Below are 22,093 nucleotides of genomic sequence, written 5' to 3' on the forward strand. Positions count from 1 at the left end.
AATAGGAGACACAGCCACTGAGTGGGGCTTTATGCATCTAAAAGTGAAGATTTGCTGATACCATTGTTGACAGAAGTTTCTGTCCCTCCTGGTCCTGCAGCAGTTCAGTCCCAAAGAAACACATAGAGGCCTACAATAATTATAAACTAGTTGACCTATTAGCTCAGGCTTTTTATTAACTAACTCTTACATCTTAAAATAACTCATAATTCTAATCTATGTTAGCCACGTGGCTTGGTACCTTTTATCAGTGGGGTGTTCTCATCTTGTTTCCTTTGTGTCTGGGTGACAACTACAGGGTGAGCCTTTCTTCTTCCCGAAATTCTCCTATTCTGGTTTCCCCACGTATACATCCTGCCTAACTACTGCCCAATCAGCATTTTATTAAACCAATACAAGTGACAAATCTTTATAGGGTACAAGATCATTGTCCCACAGCATACCATTGTTGTGCCTTCAGCTAAATATGAATAAGAGAAACAGTGATATAAACTTGGGAGTAAGCATTACCTGCTGTTCAAGCTTTCAATTAATTGGCAGAAGGATCTTTTCAGCTTAATATTTTAAAACAGTTTAATAAACGCTAAATCTGAAGCACTAATAAATATAGTAAAAGAGAAGATGGCTCCTAGGGAGAGTCAAATTCCTTTAGGTCATTTCCATCCCATTATTTTCAAGACACACAGTAGGGTTTAATATAAGATTAGCATTAAAATAAAGCCTGACCATTTATAAGGTTTCAAACATCCTTCAAATATGCCTTCCTGGGTAGATCTCTGTGGCTTCCCACTGCCACTGTGTTTGGAGATGGCATTTGAAACCAGGACTCTGCCCTGCAGGTCACCTGACAGTGATAAATTAGCAAGAACACAACTGGAGACAGGCTAGAAGAATCTGTTCACAGCTCAACAAGGCAATCATTATGATTCCACTGACTAGATAAATGGCCCAGTGAGGAGATTGAAGCCACATGAAAATATTTATTATTAAAACACATTTCAGGAGCCTTCTGTTCCCCAGGGATTAATGGTGAATAGAGGTACTTATGTTTTAAATATGACGCCTGCTCTTTGGTAAACAAAACTCTTTTGATAAAAGCAGTTTAAGGATGTCTGGCCCCATTATAGGAGGGTTGTTTCTTTTTTTTTTTTTTCTTACCCTGAGTGCTCCTATAGCTTCTTTACAGGAAGCATTGTCATTGGCCATGAACTATAAGCATTCTTCTCAGCTACCTGAAGCTTAACCACACACTCCTGTTTGCTAGGGCAGTGCGTGAGCCCTGTTGTCCCAGCCTCCTTATTAATATCAACATTTCACTTTTAAAGGCATTTAATTTACAAAATAAATCGTATGGTCACCCTTCTAATAAACAGCCTCAGTGGTTGATTTCAGCTTAATATGATACTAGCTTCACAGTGCACAAGAACAATGAGAGACTCTGCTGAGCAGCTGTGCAGTTACAGCATTGCCTTCAAAGCTGAAAGTCTGACATTACCCATGAACTGCTAAAGGAACAAGTCTATCCCGTGATGTTTGCCTAATTAGGACAATTTAGATACATTCAAAGATATTTAAAGAAATACATATATATCTTGAATAAAATTTGTTTTGAAACGAGTTATTCTTAGTTCTCAAAAGTTTTTTTAAATGTTAGGCTCCTAATTATGAAGATGTAAAAAGAAAGCCTTGTGGATGGCAATGAAAATGTGTAAGCCCAACATGTCACCAAGTTTGAGCACTCACACACAATTAGAAAGTAATTTTTTGAGCAGTATTGTTTCTAAATGAATAGGAAAGCACTTACAGCTTTAGTTTCTGTCGAAAGGCATCATATATATGTATAGAAATGTCATATTGAAAACTATTAATTTGTAAAGTTAAAGTATGCTAATAAAACTAAACAAAAATAATAAAAGATAACACATCATTCCAATTATACTACAACATACTCAAACATATATCTGAACAGAATTCTGTATAATTTTCAAATACAAATTTTCTTAATTCTCAAAATATCACTATATAATAAGTACTATCAGTTCGCTTTGTTACTGAAACAAAATGTCTAAGGTAGGCTAACTTACAGAAACAAGAGGTTAATTTAGCTTATATTCTGGTGAGTTTAAAATCAAAGGTCAGGTGCTCTGTAGGGTCTGGCATTTGGTGAGTCCCTAACAGCATAATATTCCAGGATGGTAAAAATACATTTGGTGAAAAGAGATCATATCTCAGTAAAGACAGGAAGAAATGCCACATGCCTCCGATCTCTTAGATATTCCATATTGTCACATTGGTGACAGATTCTAACAGAGGAAGCATTGAAGGACACACTCAAAAAATACAGCTAGGCCACAACAGTCATTGTCTACAAATTGTAGGTGAGACAGAAGGCCTCTAGAGTCATTCTGGATTCAGATCTAATCAATTTCTCCAGAGAGTCCTTTTACCCATTTTTAGTGTAAATTCTAATTGGTCTTAACAATGAAAACCTGGAGTCAGATAGTAGGGAGTGAAAGTTGAAATACTAGAGAAACAGACCAGCCAGCCACTAGTTCTTATCTCTACAAGATCCTCAGACCAAATGGTTATCCCGCCTCTGCAAGTCCTCAGACTGAATGCACTGAGTTTCTGTCTCCTCCTGCCTTATATTCCTCTCTCCGCCGAGCCACATCACTTCCTGTTTCTTCTTCCCTAGTGCTGGGATTAAAGGTCTATGACTCCTAAGTACTGGGAGTAAAGGTGTGAGCCACCACCACCAGGCTCTGCTTCTATTTTAGACTGTATCAATTTTGTGGAACCCAGGGTGGCCTTGACCTCACAGAGAACCCTCTGCCTCTGTCTCCCATGTGCTAGGATTAAAGGTCTATACAACCACTGCCTGACCTCTATGGCTAACTGGTGTGGATAGCTCTGCACTCTGATCTTCAGGCAAGCTTTATTTATTACAGCACAAACGAAATATCACCAGAGCCAGTTTCATTCAAGAATGTTCTGTATACTTCAAAGTCAATGCTGAAGGTTTATCCCAATTTGATTCTTTGTTGCTGTGATAACCACTATGACCAAATGTACCTTGAAGAGGAAAGGGTTTATTTCAGCTCATAGATTATAATCCATTCACAGGGAAGTCAAGGCAGAAACTCCAGCAAACATGAAGACAAGAATGACGCAGAGGCAAAGGAGGAATGCTGGTTTGTTTCTCTGGCTCATACTCAGCCAGCATTACTAGATAGCACCCACAGTGGGCTGGACTCTCTTCATAAATTAAAAATCAGAAAAATGCTTCGTAGAGATGCCCACAAGTCATTCTGATAGAAGCCATTCCTCAACTGAGCTTCTTTCTCCCCAAGCATGCCTAGGTTTGTATTGGGTAGACATAAACTAAGACAGAGTTTGATGATCAAACAATTTCCAAAATGATAAATATGCTAAGAACTTATTCCGTCATGATGAGCTTCTAAAGACAGTTTGATCCTTGAAAGAGATAGTGATGTCTCTCTGACAGACAACAGAATCAACTTTAAACTTTGGACTGTATGTTTAGTTTTGTTTTCCCAGTCATGCTTTGCCAAGGTTACAGCAAGTGGAGTCCCTTGACATTGCCTCTATACTCTCTTCAATGGTTCTCATTTTTTTACCCATGAAGACCACAGAAGTCTCCCTCAAAAAATGGTGGCTAAGAGAAAAGCAGTTTTTCTGACACACATTAGAGCCAACACTCAAAAAAAAAATGAAGAGAAATAAAATGTAATTTGGAAGAACAAATATATCTGACCACCTCACCATCAGGCAAACATTTGAAAATGTTTCGATGTAAATTTATGTCTTGCTTTTATTGGTTTTTATCACATGATCCTATGGGTTTACTTTTTCCTCTTCTTTCACTTCATTCTTCTGTCTTCTGTTTCTTTCATATGCATTTATTTTGCCTTAATAACCATTTATTTTCAGAGCATCAAGCTGATCAATATGCATAACAAGAGATGTTCATATATACTAAAGGCCAAGAGATTAAATATAAACTATACTTATTAATGCCAGTTATTTTAAGTGTTCAAAATAATGCATAAAAAGTATTTTCTGCAAAGTTATTCATAGTTTTAATAGTGCAGGTCAGCAGAGTTGGTCTTTGTAACATTAATTACATGCACTGTTTAGTTATAAAGGGTGACAAATGTTTACTCATAAATATGAAATATTCATTTCAAAGAGTACTCATGAAGTGCACATTGCAGAAGGAATGCACAGGGAACTCTTAAAGCAAAGTCAAGCAACTGCCAGTGATAAAAATTCTCTACTCTTTCTGCCAGTGAAACAACATCAAGTAATAAAAGGAGTACAGGCTTTGGCCTGTCACACATTGGAGTAAAGATCGCATCCACACTGACTAGTTTATTTCAACTTGACACAAGCAACAGTCATCTGAGACGAGGAAGCTTCAATTGCTAAAACGTGGCCTTAACATTAGGCTGCAACAGAAGCCTTTTATGTCTCTCATTCTCAACGGTGAATCTGCAGTCATCCATACCTTTACAAAAGAAGCTCTGCTGCCTTTATTGTCACCAGCTGCACAGATCATGGACTTCCACTTGGTTTCTGGCAACAGCATGGACCACGGCTTCACCATCTGTAGTTTCACCATTCTCGCCTATGCATCTGGCTCTGTTTCTCCATCTTTCCTTCTAATTTCATTAGTCCACTTTTCAAAATCCTCCTCCCATGAACCTGCCCATCTCTAGTTTTATCGTGGATACTAGGGGCTCTGCAGACTCCTTTGCCACCACCTCGTCTACCTTCACAGCTTCCATGGGTCTCTGAAGCTCCTCAAAGCTCCTTCATGATGATGGGTTCCAGCTTTTATCACACCATGCACTTCTACCCCCACTTTCACAGCCCCTCAAACAAAGAAAATATCTATAAAGGAAGCTATTGAAGAGGATGCCTAAAAATTGTCATAAGGACGATGAAGTTTCACTCTTCATAATTGATGGCATCTGTTGGGGATGGGGTAGGGGAAGGACTCAGTTATCTTTAAGGGGCTGGTCACTGGGAGCTTGACCATGCTCCAGGAAGAATATGAGCAATGCAAATTGGACTTGGTAATTTTTTTTAACTTTTTTTTCTTCTTTTGTTTTGGGGTTGGTGATAAGGGGAAGTGGACCTGGGAGAACTGGGAAGTGAATGGGATTGGGGTGCATTTTGTGAAATTTCCAAATAATCAATAAAAATATTAAGTTAAAAAATCAGGCTGCAAGCAAGACTTTAGAGCATTTTCCTAATTGGTGATTGATGTTAGAGAGTCCATTGTGGGTGGTGCCATCCCTTGGCTAGTAGTCCTGGGTACTATAAGAAACCAAGCTGAGAAAGACATGGGGAGCAAGTCAGTAAGCAGCACCCCTCCACGACCTCTGCATCAACTTCTGGCTCTAAGTTCTTGCCCTATTTGAGTTCTTATCCTGATTTCCTTCAGTGATGGACTACGACATGGAAGTATAAGCAAAAAAAAAAAAAAAAAGTCATTTCCTCTCTAAGTTGTTTTGGTCATGATGTTTCATCACAACAATGATAAGCCTAAAATGTCACCTCTGCTGTTCACTCGACTTGTCTATAAAGTAGAGAAAAAAAATAACTAAACCTCAGGATTATTGTAAGGAGCTAAAACAGTACTAGATAACACACAGCCATGGTAAACTATGTTAAGTATTTAATTTCAGTAGCAAAATAAATGCTGACTTACAGTTTTAAGTTTTAAAGTATCAAATAGCTAAAGAGTAATTCTTAGATGTGAAGTGTTTGAGTTTTTCTTTTGATTCACACTCTGTTAAACCCTGGTGTTTGTAAGCATTGCCATTAGCACATAGTTCCTCAGCTGGTACAACAATGTCCTGGATTCTGCTTTTGTCCCTCTGCCCAAGTGGCACAGCACTGCCACATTGATGTGGGAGTGTCATATATCAATCTGTTGATTTCATTGGTTAAGCAATAAAGAAACTGCTTGGCCCTCATAGGTTAAAACATAGGTGGGTGGAGTAAACAGAACAGAATGCTGGGAGAAAGGAGCTGAGTCAAGGAGTCACCATGATTCTCCCACTCCAGGCAGATGCAGGTTAAGATCAGTCCTGGTAAGCCAGCTCATGGGCTACACAGATTAATAGAAATGGGTTAGATCGTTATGTAAGAGCTAGCCAATAAGAAACTGGAACTAATGGGTCAGGCAGTGTTTAAAAGAATACAGTTTCTGTGTAATTATTTCTGGTAAAGCTAGCCGTGCGGGCGGCCGGGTGCCGGGGACGCAGCCCGCCGCTCCTATTTCAACACCACATGCCCAAGATTTCTTGCTCCAGGTCTATGCAGAAACTGGCTACAAACAAAACAGGAAAGAGGATTCATAAACCCACCAATGCCGTGGCTAATCACGAGTTTCTCATCTCCTTTCTTCCCCTAAGAGAAGGGCCGCTCTCTCTGGACATTCTCCACAGCACTCACACTCCAGTCACACCTACCTACCCCTCCCAAACACACTGGGAGCCAGTCACAGGGATCCAGCAAATCCCTGCTATGTCAAACACTGAGATCTGGTCAGCATTATAATTTAATAGCTGTGTTAGAGGTTGAAAGATTTTTGCATTCAAACATATGCAGGGTAGAAGAACCAGGGACTAAAGACAAGAAAGATATCAACATAGTCTTGGGACAAGAGGTAGAGAAGTATAAACATACCAACACTATGTACATATATTATTAGATATAAGAAACACATCTATTACAATTACAAAGAGCTATGTACAACAAAAAGGAAAATTCTGCCTATGGACCTTAGGATACAACACACTTGGCAAACAGTGCATTTACATACATGATGTATAATGTGTTTAAACCACACACAAAGAAAAGACACATATGATTTTAAAGCATTTTTCAAACCTACCAAAAAAGAACATATTTAATTATTATATAAGCATATATATATATAAGTAAAAATTTATGGCGAGACATTTTGATTTGATGACCACTGATATCATCACAATTTTGAAAGAATATACTTTTGATAAGTGGTAGTCTGAAGGTTTTGTCTTAAGGACCCATGCACACACAGCCCATTATTTTGTTATCTCTGTAACTGTCATTAAAAATGAACAGGCTTCCCTCCCTTAGTTGATATGAAATCACTACCTGTTCTCAGACAACTTCAAAATTTAGTACTTAGTTGAAATTTCTTAGGGCTCTGCCTTAACTCAGGATGGCTTTGAGTTTTATTGACACAACAAAAATTACCAAAACAGAGAATTTACCTACAAAAGTCTATAAAAAATAAATGGTGTCTTTTAAAAAACAAACACAGCAACCTGCTCAAAGCTACTGAGAAATGCTGTCATGTAATGTCTTAGGCTCTCGAAGGACAAGTCACAGAACCAAACCCTAAGTCCACCAATCACCTACTAACTACACCTAAGCAAATTATGAACCACCCTAGGTCACTTTCAACATCAGAGAGAATACATTACATTTCCCAGGGCTGGATCTGAAGACCAGGAGGCTATGTTTCAAACACTGCACAATGCAGGAAGTTAAAGGCAGCTTGTCTTATTATCTCTGTTCTCTTAGTTGCATACACAACTAGATGCTACAATTCCAGGCTTTACTTCATGCATGTGTAGATTTAGTGACCTCCAGGAAAACATTCTGTCATGTTATAGAGTGCTTGTTTTATCACGGTCTGTCTTAGAGATGAGCTATTACAAGGCTTTTATATGTTTCTCCTGCTTTGAGGGTGCCATGCATAAAGATGTCATAGACACAGATGGTCTGTTTTAAGCATGGAAAGGCATGAATTCCATACTAATTGCATTCCTCAAAAACATACTGACATAAAATAAGACAAATAATCTGTGTCTTCATTTTGTCCAGGGCAAAGCATCCATTTATTTTACATTTCCCAGGCAATGACAGAACACTTGCTTTATTATGACTTCTGGTCAGTGCTTGATCTGCTGCTAACACAATCTTATGAACTCACGGAGAAGTCAACTCAAATATTCACATGCCCCTAACACTCTGCACTGAGGTGCTTCTGTCGAGATTATATTTTCCTTGCTTCACTGTAGGGGTCCCTTGTGATGTATGCAAGGGGTTAGTTGACAAGAATAAAAATTTCTATCAAGAATAATTTATTTTAGTTGAAGGAAGGGTAAGTAAAATGTAGAGAGGAGGGAGTGTATATTGACTTTTGGTCTTTAATAGCTCGCCCCCCCCCCACTCGCTTCACATGTCTGTTTATATGACAGGTTTATATGATTACAAAGTGAGATACTTTCACCTGTACTTTGATAAACTCTTGCCTTGAACTCTCCTCTTTTCCTCTTACTCCCCTTTCCTCATTTCTCATTCTTACAGAAGGCTAGTGCAGTCAAATTACTGAGTGCCTGAGAAATTAAACTGATTTAAGCAGAATAGATGCCACCAGAATTAGGAGACACTAAATTTGCCTTCCATAGTAAGAAAGCAGTCTCAAAACAAAATTCCACCTTAAAATGGAGACAGAGTGCTTAAAATCTAATCTTACATATACACTTGGAAACATTGCCAGTTCAATGTACTTATTTATGTTAATACTTGGAAAAATATTCCATAATTAGCAGTATCTGAACTTTTTCCTGTAATATGGGGATATCAGTGATTTGTTTGTTTCCATAAAGTTCAATTGTTTGTTCACTTCATTGTGATCCCACGCCCTGCAAAATCAATATTTTTCTTATGTTTATCTCCAGCTGTGTTTGTACAGTAAATTCCCCTTCTGCTTTTGTTTTCTAAAGGTCGTGCTAGGGACTGAGCTAAAGGAAAAGTAGCTTCATAGGTGGAGTCTGAAAACAGGCAGAATGGAAAAAGCTTCTACAAATGACTTTGTCTACATTAATCTTGGACAGCCCCATTGATTCCTTGCCAAAAGGAAGAGTCAACTAATTCAGAGTTCAAAAAAATTTAAATAATCTCACTTGACATTTTCATAAAAATGGTGACATTTTGTTGTAAAAGGCCAATACCATGTTTGGGGAAGATACATAAAGAATATACTTCTTCCATGTTGTGCTGCTCTTTCCCTGACTATGTCAAGTTAACTTACATAAGCATGTATTATAAATCAATTAGTGCAACAAAGGACATGTGTGGATGAGGTGAGAAGCTTATCACAGTGAATATTTTTCGATAAACCTTAACTGGATGTCATCTTTACCTTTGTCTCCTAAAATAAGAAGAAATCTCAAGGGAAAAAGAATTTGTTTGACTTGTTTTGACCATGATGGGAAGAGACAAAGGAAACCACAGGCAGCATCATTGATGACTTCAATGACTTAAACTTGGATTATGATAATACTGCTATCCACACATAAGGGAATAAGGGACAGACATCTAAAGTTTGTTTTTCTGGTAGATATTTCCTGCTCTGTCCTCCTCTGAATTTCTATTATTATTCATCCATCATCAATTAGATTGCTTCATTATGCTATTAGTACCAAAAAATTATTTTATCTTATATGGCAATCATGATATTTCTCCTGAAGAATTGAAATCCAGAATTAAAAATAAAATGTTTCTTTGACCATCATCATCTTATATAGTTTAATTTCCCTTCATTCAATTCAAAATTTTATTATGAATACTTTAATTAATTCTTTGAGAATATATATATATATATACACACACACAAACAATGCCTTTCAATCATATTCACCCCACATCCCTCCAACTAACCCCTCTCAGATTCACCACTCACCCTTTACCATCTGATTTATTGTCGTCTTCTCTTTTTAAATATCCCACTTAGTTCAGTTTCTTCTACCTATCTATTCATGGGTATGGACCAGAGCACAATCAGCCTACCAGGGGCCACACCTTTAAAGAAAACTGACTGCCACTCAGAAGCCCTCAACTGTCAGTAACTCCAAAGTTGTTAATGGGATATTTGTGAGACCTTCCCTCCCTATGCTGAAATATTGACTGGGTTGATCTTATATGGGTCTTTTACAGGCAATCATGACTGCTAGGAATCTATGGGTGCAATAGTCTTACCATTTCCAGAGGGCACTGTTTCTTTCTGCTCCTCCCTGACCTCTATCTCTCACAGTCTGCAATGGTCCCTTGAGAAGGACAGTGACACAGATGTCCTATAGATGTGGTTGCTCATTCCAATCCACTGCACATTGGGTAAATTCCTTGAATTGGCAACAAAGTCAACCTTGGAGTTCTCCAAGCATATTTCTTCAACAGAGAGGACCATGTGTTATATCTGTAACATTCCCACAGTAGCTCACTTCTTAATTTTCTTGAATTTTTAACATATGATTTTTTTCTTTTACAAATAGATTTTTCAAATAATATAGCCTAATTTGTGGTTTCTCCTCCCTCTACTCCTCCTATTTCCTTCCCACCTTCCATCTCATCTGGATCAACCCCCTTCCTGATTCTCACTAGAAAATAAACAGGCTTCTAAGACATACTAAAAAAATAAAATAAAATAAAACAAAACATTGAAATGAGACAAAACAAACAAATAGAAGAAAAGGAGGCCAAAAAGAAAAAGGCACAAAGAACAGATATAGCTGCAGAGACCTGCTTGTTCTTGAAAGGCTCTAATAGATCTTGCTCTTCACCTCTCCTTTCTTGCTCTAAACCACTATACTCTTGACTACTTCCTTTGGTCTGACTCCTTCCTGAAGCTAGCCACCAAGGTCCAACCAACAAAATTCCTTATTTGGCTACTGACTAACATGTCAGGACTTAACAACTCATCCTAGCAAGGATTTCCTCATTTTTCTCCCTAAAAAACTGAAGAATCACCTGCTACTATTTTTACCCAATTCAGATTCTGCCAATTGTCTGTTACATTCATCCACTTTATAACCTTTATAACCGTCTCTTAAAATAAATACCTCTCTCTGCTTCCTTCCTGTATCCTCTCCATGGCTCTGTGACTCTGGGGGCTGGATCTGGGTTCTGTCAGCAGTCTTCCCAGGATACCGATCTTTTTGAAGTCTCCAGTGAGCCACGTGTTAAGTAGCTGGAATCCGTTTATCAGAAAAAGTCTTAATGTCTGACCACTGACCACCTTATTCTTCAAATATTTTGTTCCTACAGTCTCCAAGCCACATTCCATATTGGCTGTCCTATTCATGAATATCACTTCACTTATCTTGATGTCTATATATTGAAGATTCTTATTGTTTCCCTGCAAATTATAAAAATGATTCTTAGATTAATATTTTGAAGGCTTTTCTCTGGTAGCTTTTTCACAATTCTGTGATGAGATCAAAAATCTGTGGACTAGGGGATGTCTGAGAGATGTTTCAGTGCTTAAAAGCACTTATGTTCTTGCAAAGGACCTGAGTTGGGTGTCAAGTACCCGTGTCAGAGTTTATAACTGAATGAGTCTTGAAATGGGCCTATTTATGGTTTTCCTCATTTTAGAAGAAATGCTTCTGAGCTTTGCTTTTTCTATGTAATACGATGGTGCTTCCAAATTTACCTTTACTGTGCAGAGATGCAGCCCCTTCTATACTGACTTTCTTCAGGGCTTTTATCATGAAGGGTTGTCGACACTCATCCATTCTTTCCTGATCCTATTTAGGTTATCACATGATTTTTATAAATGTTTGTATACACAGTTTCACATTTATTTATTTGCACCTGTTGAACCATCTTTGCATTTTTGCAATGAAATAACTTTATTTTGGTTTGTTATCATTAGCATGTGTTGTTGAGCTGGAATTGCAAGAATTTTATAAAAGCCTTCTTCACCAATGCTTATACAATTTTGATATAAGGCTAACAGTTGTTTTTGTAAAATTGTTTGAGAACATTCTTTTTTCCACAGGTCTATTGTTTAATCCCCATTTGGTCGGCTAAGATTTTTAGTGATGTTTGTTGATTTCTGGTTTTACTTCATTGTGATTTGATAAGAAAAAGAAATACCATCCAACTTTTTTGTATACATTAATACTTATTTTATAACCTTAAAACATAATATACTGGGGGGGGGGAACTCCAGAAAGTGATAAAAGATGAAAAGGATGTGTATTCAGCAACTTGAATATGGTGTACATGCCTGTTAATTCCTTTTCATATATGGCATAACTTAATGCTTGTGTTTCTTTTCTTCCTGAGATATATTAGTGAGGGTGGAGTTTCGAAGTCCCATTATTACTTTATTGAGGCTTGAGAAGGCAGTAAGTGGCATGCAAATAATCCCACTGCTGGACACAGAGGCAGACCACTGAGCATGGCTCTTGACATCCAGGGAGGTTTTGACTGTGGAGGGTCTCTCCTGATCCTCTGTTAGCTATTCTCTGTGTCAGGGTGTCTTTGAGCAGCCTGAATTGTGACTGAACATGTTTTCTACGATTCAAGAGTACTGAAAACTCTAACAATTAAACCAATCTCAAGTTAATTCCTGTTTGGAAATCTCTATGAGATTGGTGGCCTCTACTAGAACTCTGTGGAAACAGTTCATCATATTGAAAATCTTACCTTGAGGCCAAATGCCAGTACTGGATTTATATGTGGTGAGAATCTCACAGCATAAACACAGGATGGTCTAATAATCTTTAGCGTTCTTACACAGACAAAGTTGTTGATGTAGTTTGTTGGTAAAAGGCTGATTTCTCTGTCTCAATTCACCTATTCAAAAATATGCCATGTCCTTACATTAAATGCAATTTATTTCTGAATTAAAATTTAATATGTCACATATTCAAATTCCACTAAAAGAGTAGATATTAAAAATTCTCTCCATATAATAAAAAAGTATATATGTGAGTAGATTAATACATAAATTAACATGATTATGGAAAATTTTCACTGTGTACACGTAGACAAAACCTTGTACATTACATCATACATCTGATATACTTTTTATTTGTTATGAAATAAATACTCACATGGCATAGCTATTTGCAGTATTTTTCTCATCTGTTAAATATCTCAAGGATTCTGCATGATTCAAATATATTGTTCCTGAAAGTAAACCTCAATGAGTCCTTTGATCATGTAAAAAAGGGGAGGATGAAGTATTAACAGACTACATCTGGCTACACAGTGTCTTTCCCTTGATGAAGGAGAAATGCGAGGAAGAAGGACTATAATTTATTCATGAAGTCAGTCATGTGAAACATAGCCTCTGTCTCAGTTATGTTTTATGTTATGAAATAGAAGTCTCAATATTTTCGTCAGTTCAGAATCTTTAAACAAAGAACATGTAAAATGGCAATCACATTAGGGAGGAGTACCATCTCATTGAAGTCCTAGGTATCTGGTTCCACTACAATTGTCCCAGGTGGAATAATGAGGATACAACTTGCGTGTGAATCATATAAAATAATTTCAGCTACTAAAACTTTTCAGGTACAATTTCAAATGTGCTGGATAATGGAGGGATTGTTTCTGGTGAGGTATTCCTCCTAGGGCATAATTCATGTTCTTAACTTCTTTGTAAACACAACATAAATAATGTGAACCAACTTATAAACTCATTTTTGTGTTGAGACAAAGTTGGATGATAAATGTTATTTTTTACAAACAAATTCTTCCAACACAGAGTGAATCCCTGAGTAACCCTCTGCTGTTATACTCACGGGTATGCTGATACTGTTTGTTTTATAGATAAAACGTAGATGAGGTACTTACTCACTGGGTATTTGTACCTCTCTAGAAGATGTGATCAAGATATTTCCTGGTCTACATCCTCGACAGAAGACTTCTGCTTTACTGGAGGTCATGCCAGTACTAGCAAGTCCAGGTAAGGCATGTCCTACCACCTACCAACACTCCTTAGGGCCCACAAACCAGTCCTCAACAACACCTTCTCCCCTGGGCTCCATATTCTGGCCAAAACCCAAAGTTGCTGGATACAAGATTAACAACAACAAAAAAAACAATCAGAAGCACTCCTATATAGAAGCCACACAAACACACACACACAAAAAAAATCAATTCCCTCCTATGTAAAAACCATAAACAGGCTGAGAAAGAAATCAGGGAAAAAACACCCTTCCCTACAGCCACAAATACTATGAATTATCTTGGTGTAATTCTAAGTAAGTAAAAGACCTATATTGCAAGAACTTAAAGTCTTTGAAGAAAGAAGTTGAAAAAGATACTAAAAGATCTCCCATGCTCATAGATCTGTAGGATTAACATAGTCCATAAAAATGGACATCTTCCCAAAAGCAACCTACAAAATTCAACGCAATCCCCACCAAAATTCCAACACAATTCTTTTTTCCTATTTTTAAAATGTATATGTTTGTTTATTATTTACTTATTTTTTACATATCACTTCCCTCCCTTCCTGCCACTCCCCCTTCCTCCAATCTCCCCTCTCATCCATTCCTCAGAGAGGTCAAGAAGTCCCCTGGGAAGTCAACTAAGTCTGTCCCATCACCTAATTGAGGCAAGACCAAGGCCTTCCCCAACCCCTTTTCCATGCCTGAGCGAGGTATTTCTCCACAGAGAATGGTCTCCACAAAGTTGGTTCATGCCTTATAGTTAGATCCTGGTATCACTGCCATTGGCCACACATATTGCCTAAGTCACACCATTGTCACCTGTATTCAGGGGGTAGTTCGGTCCTATGCAGGTTCCCCAGTGTCAGTCCAGAATCAGTGATCTTCCACTAGTTTGAGTTGACCTATTCATGGGTTTGGCCATCATAGCCTTGACCCCTTCGTTAGTGTTATCGTTCCTCCCTCTCTTTGACTAGAGCTCAGCCAAACAGTTGGTTATGAATTTCTGCATCTGCTTCCATTTTTTTCTAGAAAAGGGTTCTAGCTTCTCTGGGGTTGTGAATTATAGGCTGATTATGCTTTGCTTTATGTCCAATATGCACTTAAGAGTGAGTACATATCACGTTTGTCTTCCTGAGTCTGAGTTACTTCACTCATGATTTTTTTGTTTTGTTTTCTAGTTCTAACCATTTGCCTGGAAATTTCAAGGTGACTTTGTTCTTTATTGTTGAGTAGCCCTCCATTGTGCAAATGTACTGCATTTTCTTTATCCATTCATCAGTTATGGGGCATCTAAGTTGTTTCCAGGTCCTGGCTATTACAAATAATGTTGCTATGAGTGTAGTTGAGCAAATGGCCCTGTGGGGTAAATTATGTCTCTTTTGTGTATATGTCAAAGCATAAGTATTGCTGGGTCTTGACATAGACTGATTCCTCATTTTCTAAGAAACTGCCATACTGATTTCCACAGTGGCTGTACAAGTTTGCACTCCCACTAGCAATAGAGGAGTGTTCCCCTTACTCTACATCCTCTTCAGCATAAGTTGTCATCAGTGGTTTTGATCTTAGTCATTCTGATCAGTAAAAGATGGTATCTCAAAGTTGTTTTGATTTGCATTTCCCTGATGACTAAGGACAATGAACATTTCATTAAGTGTCTTTCAGTCATTTGATATTCTTCTCCTGAGAACTCTCTGTTTAGATCTGTACCCCAATTTTTAATTGGATTATTTGTTATTTTAGTATCTAGTTTCTTGAGTTCTATGTATGGTGAAGATCTTTTCCCATTCTGTACACTGCTCTTTTGTCTTATTGACTGTGTCCTTTGCCTTACAGAAGCGTTTTAGTAGGAGGTCCCATTTATTAATTGTTGCTCTCGTTGGCTTTATGAAACTGAATAAAGTTCAGTGACCTTGGTGGAGGAAGTGTGTCACTGTGAGGGCAGAGTTTGAGGTTTTCTATCGTTGGAATACTGCCCAATATCTCATTCGACTTCTTGTTTCCTGCAAGATGTAGGATTCTCAGCTCTAGCACCACTTCTGCCTGCATGCCACCATGCTCCCCACCATGGTGATAATGAACTGAACCTCTGAACTGTAAGCAAGCTAGCAATAGCACCCTCTCATGCATCAACTCCTGATTCTGGGAGCCTGTCCTCTTTGAGTTCCTATCCTGACTTCCTTCAGTGATGAAAGCAATGCTGAAGCATAAACCACAGAAACCCTTTCCTCCCCAGCTGACTTTCTTTCCATGGTGTTTCACTGCAGCAATAGAAACCCCAACTAAGATACACAGACAACCAAAAAGCTTAGGAAAGCTAAAACAATCCTGTACAATAAAACAACTTCCAGAGGTATCACCATCCTTGATTTCAAGCTCTCCTACAGAGCTGTAGTAATAAAAATCGCATGGTATTGGCATGAAACAGACATGTAGATCAATAGAAAAGGATTGAAGTCCAGACATAAATTCACACACCAATGAATACCTGAGTTTTGACAAAGAAGCCAAAATTATACAATGGAAAAAGGAAAAATCTTAAACAAGTGGTGCTAGTCTAACTGGATGTTGGCTTGTAGAAGACTGCAAATAGATCCACTTCTATGTCCCTGAACAAAACTCAAGTCCAAGTGGATCAAAGACATCAACATGTATCTAGATATACTGGACCTGATAGAAGATAAAGTGGTGAATCACCTTGAATGCATTGGCACAAGAGACAACTTCCTGAACTGAACATCAATAGGACAGATGCTAAGATTGACAATTAACAAATGGAACCTCATGATACTGAAAAGCCTCTGTAAAGGACATTAGCAATAGGACAAAATGGCAGTGTACAAAATGGAAAATAATATTCAACAACCTCACATCTGACAGAAGGCTAATTTCCAAAATACATAAAGAATTAAAGAAACTAGGAATCAATAAACCAAATAATTCAGTTTTAAAAAATGGGTACAGATCTAAACACAGAATTCTTATAGAAAAATCTCAAATGGCCTAGAAACACTTAAAGGCATGTACATCCTCTTTAACCATCATGGAAATACAAATCAAAATAATTCTGAGATTACATTTTACCCCTACAGAATGACTAAGGCCAAAAACACAAGTTGGTGAGGATATGGAGCAAGGGGAACATTCCTCCATTGCTGGTGTGAATGAAAACTTGTATAGTTAGTCTGGAAATCAATATGGTGGTTCCTCAACCACTTGGATTCAATATACTTCAAGACCCCGTCATACCTCTTCTGGGCATATACTCAAAGGTCACTCCATGATTACACAAGGACACTTGCTCAGCTATGTTCATAGCAGCTTTATTTGCAATAGCAGGAAGCTGGAAACAACTTTTATGAACCTAAGAATAACAAAGCTATTGTTCTACATTTACAGTGGAGTATTACTCAGCTATTAAAAGCAATGACAACATAAAATTTTCAGGCAAATGGATGGAACTAGAAAAAAAAATCATCCTAAGTGAGGTAACTCAGACCCAAAAAGACATAGTATGCACTCACTTATAAGTGAATATTAGCTGTAAAGTAAAAGATAACCATGCTACAATCCACAGACACAGAAGAGCCAAGTATGAAAAGGAAAAGCAAGGGGGAACATGAGAATCTCCTTTGGAAGGAAAATAGAATTGATATCTCAGGTACATGAGGGGGTGGGTGAATGAGAACAGGAAGAATAGGCTGTGGGGAGGATGGAAGGAAAGAGTACTGGAGAGACAGCTGAAATTGAGGGGCATCTCAGGAATAAACTAGAAAACTAACACTATTGAAATTAACAAGAATCTACAAGGGTGACCTAGGGACTCCTAGCAATTGGGGATATGGAGCCTGAACTGGCCATCTCCTATAACTAAGCAAGACTTCCAATGTAAGGATTAGGAGACCAACCCAGTAACATAACCTTAGAACTAAATTTGGACTTCCTATAAGTTGTGCTGGGGTAAAGGTGGAGCAGAAATTGTGGGAGTGGCCAACCAATGATGGGTCCAACATAAGACCATGATACAATAGGAAGTCCACCCTTCACACAGCCTGAAGTACCAGGACCCAGAGACTGGATGGTCCAGAGACCTAGAACAGAACCAAACACAACTGGCAAAAAAGGTCAATGTAATGATTCCTAGTTAAAATTTCTTATACTATATACTGATATCTAAACCCAATTGTCATCAGAGAGAGTTCATCCAGCACTGATGGAAACAGATGAAGACTCGCAGTAAAACATTGGGCAGAACTCTGGGAATCCTGTAGAAGAGGGGAGGAAGGATTATAGAAGCCAGATGGGTCAAGGCCACCACAAGAAAGCCCACAGAATCAACTAACCTGGACTAATAGGGGCTGACAAGAGACTGAACTGACAGAGAGCCTGCATGGGACTAACATAGGCCCTCTGCATATATGTTACAGTTGTATAGCTTGGTCTTCTTCTGGGGCTCCTAATATTGGGAACCAGTACTGTCTCTGATGATTATCCTGGTTTTGGAGCCCTATTGCCCATAATGGATTGCCTTGTCCATCCTTAATATGAGGGGAAGTGCCTAGTCTTACTACAACTTCATACACCATGATTGGTTAAAAAGGGAGACTTTCCTTTTTGGAGTAGAAATGGAGGAGGAGATCATGGGGTTGCACAGGTAAGCTAAAAGGGGAGAGAACTGAGAAGAGAGGAGGGAGGGAAAACTGAGATCAGGATGTTAAAAAAGAATACAAATATTAATAATAACAAAATCATTTTAAAAAATGAATGTGATCAAAAACCAGAACCATGAAAATGTGAAGCATGTTTCGTTTTATGTCTCAAGCACATTTCATAGTTAATAACTTCATAAAGCTGTGTTCAACAAAATAAAATGTTTTCCAGGTAATTCAATGGTTACGAAAATGTTTCTGTGTTGCATGGATTTTCATATAACAACGAAAAAGAAAAATCTACTTTTTGTTACCTAAGAATTATACCATGATGAAAAAAATGTGAAATTATAATTTATTAGCATACACAATCATGATTCATGTATACTTTGCATGTTATTAAATATTACAGAAATTTTCCAATACTAAATGAAACCTAATAAATAGATCCTTATAGTAAATTTAACTTGTTCTTTCCATACACATAAATCTAAATAAAGTGTGTTGGTCTAAACCATTTTGTCCTATTATATAAGAATTTAGGGTGATTCCTTATTCTTTCATAAGAAGAAAAGAGTATTTTGGATATGTATATAGGACATAAAGAAGTAAAAGCAAAATAAAATGATTCCTCAATGTATTTTGCAATATGTAAAGATAATTTTAATAAAATTACCAAAATATTTATTAAAAATAGAGCATATGCAAAACATTTTGCAGCAAACCATACATGAAGTGCTTTTACTTTCAGTGTGAAACTTTTAAAATACTACTTTTTATTAAAAATAAAATACATTTATTATAAGGTAAAAAATAACCATAATTGAAAGTTTTAAAGAGGAAATATAGAGTAAGAAGTGTCCATATTCACTTCCAAAATTTAGAAATAGATATTAAAATATTAGAAAGAAATATATAAAATGTTAAGTTAAAGAATATCTAATTATTGTAAAAGGTAAGAACAGGGGACTTCATGTCCTCCTTCTGCCCTCCATGATAGGATTTTGTCTGGCTGGGGCTTGTGCAGGTCTTATGACTGTTGTCACAATCACTGTGAGTTAAGGTGTATATTCCATTGTATATAAAACACCCTCTCCTTGTTATTGACCATTTCTGGCTCTTAAAATCTTTTTTTCCTGCTCATTCTCACAAATCCCTGAGCCTTAATGGGAGGGGTACAATATGGGTACCCCACTTATGGATGAGCACTCAACCATCTTTTATTCCCTGATCATTGATCAGTTGAGTACCCTCTGTTAATTGCCATCTCCTGTGATAACAAGCTTCTCTGATGAATGTTAAGAGATACTCTGTTCTATGAGTATAGCAATAAGTCATTAGGAGTCATATAATACTATGTCTGTTTAACAGAGTAATCTTATTGAGTTCTCCTATTGGACCTATGGCCTATTTAAAAACAGATTCCTTTTTTTTTTGGATTTTTATTTTTTATTTATTTATTTTTATTTATTTATTAAAGATTTCTGTCTCCTCCCCGCCTCCGCCTCCCATCTCCCTCCCCCTCCCTCATCAGCCCGAAGAGCAATCAGGGTTCCCTGCCCTGTGGGTAGTTCAAGGACCACCCACCTCCATCCAGGTCTAGTAAGGTGAGCATCCAAACTGCCTAGGCTCCCACAAAGCCAGTACGTGCAATAGGATCAAAAACCCATTGCCATTGTTCTTGAGTTCTCAGCAGTCCTCATTGTAGGAACAGATTCTTGACCCATTTAACAGTTTCATTTTTTAACCCTGACCTCAGATTCAGGCAGAAAGTAGTTGGTTGTTGCCATAGCATCCATGCCACTTTTGCACCAGTGGACATCTTGTCAGGAATGTCATTTCTGTAGCTTTCATGGTTCACAACTGGGTGAGGTTGAGAATTACTTTCCTCCTCTGGCAATATGTGTAGCACCTTCTAATAGCATGAACACTAGCCAGTACAAATGAAACTCCCAGATGAGTATTGGCTTCATTTCACTATGTACTGTGGCATAAATATATGGTGTCTTCTGCAACAGAGTCTTCTACTTCTGGAAATTGGCCTAGCATGATGGCAATAGCTTGTAATGCTTAGCAGTCTCTGTTATCCCATTAGCCAATAATTCAAAAAGAGATAACCCATTCTCTATCCTAGGGTTTTTACTTGCTAACATGGGGTGTCTAGCCAGAGTATTTCCCCACCTGTTAGAGTACAATGCTATTGAAAATATTTTATATAGGTATATGAATATATAAAGCTTCAGCATGTGAGAAATGAACCCAATTAAAAATTCTGTGAAGGACACATACTCCTCCAGGGGGATAAAACAAGACCTGTAGAAGCAATTATTGAGGATGGAGAAAATAAAGACTGGGTAGTAGAGGAAGATAGATATAAAGACCAACTAACCCCACATAGTCAGGTGCAGAAACATGGGTTGTAATCAACATAAGTAATTCTGTGTTACAGGAGGAGGGGGCTGCTTGTTGGTGCCTGGCCACCCAGCTAGCTTAGCCCCAAAATAACCACACAGTAACTGTATTCATTAAACCATTGCTTGGCCCATTAGTTCTAGCTTCTTACTGGCTAACTCTTACATCTTAATTTAACCCATTTCTAGTAATTTGTGTATGGCCTCATGGCAGTGGCTTACTGGGTAAAATTTCTAGCATCTGTCTCTGACAGCCCCATGGTGATCCTCTGTTACTCTGCCCTTCCTTCTCCAAGCATTTACTTCTGTCTTCCCTGTCTACCTAAGTTCTGCCCTATCAACTGGCCAAGAAGTTTTTTTTATTAACCAAGAAAAGCAACACAGACAGAAGGACCTCCCACACTAATTCTGTCCTATTTTGTTAGCATGTTTGTGTATATATACACATATACTTAGCCAATATGTGTCTTTTGTTTCCTCTTTTTCCATGTCATGTAATAAGACAACAATTGAGAGAATATCAGTGGTTATCATGTTTAAACTATGAGACACTAAGAAGCTAAGCATTCATCAAGGGACATTGTCACCTCTTTTAAGATACATAATAAATTTGTGGTTGTACATGAGTATTTTTATAAAATTTTACAAAGTATTGTGACCTGTTTATTGTTTTTATTTGGAAATTAAATGTGATATTAAGGTTATGTGTCAAGTTAACTAGGGGTTGACTCACTTGTGATAGCTAATCTTGTCTGCCAACTTGACTATATCTGAAATTAACTGAAACTCAAGCTGATAGGACCACCAAATCTAAACCATATCTTCTGGAGGGAGCTCACATAAAAGAAAATGTAAAAGGAAGCTTTTGCTTTTTGCCTGCTTGTCATCACTTTCACTAGCAAATTCACTTATCTTGTTGCTAAGGCATTCTTTTGCTGGTGTTGGAATTTACTTCTTATGATTACAGTGTAGACTGAAGACCAACAGCTCTAGAGGAATACCCTGGGACTCCAGAACCAGATTGAAACTGCAAACAGAAGAACTACCTGGTCCCCAGACTTTCTATTGAGATACAGCCACTGCTGGATTATTCAGACCATGGCCCATAACACTCTCTAATAAATATCCTTTGTATATATCATTTATTCTATACATTCCTTTTCTTTAGAGAATCCTGATTAATAAAATTGATGAGAGAGAAGAGAACACAATTTTGTACAGATAGGAAAGTGGGGGTAGAGCTGAGAGGGTTGGGGAT

The sequence above is a fragment of the Microtus oregoni genome, unplaced genomic scaffold (genome assembly GCF_018167655.1).
Source record: "Microtus oregoni isolate MIOR12 unplaced genomic scaffold, Mior012 000008F_ref0000371, whole genome shotgun sequence".
Classification (NCBI taxonomy): domain Eukaryota; kingdom Metazoa; phylum Chordata; class Mammalia; order Rodentia; family Cricetidae; genus Microtus; species Microtus oregoni.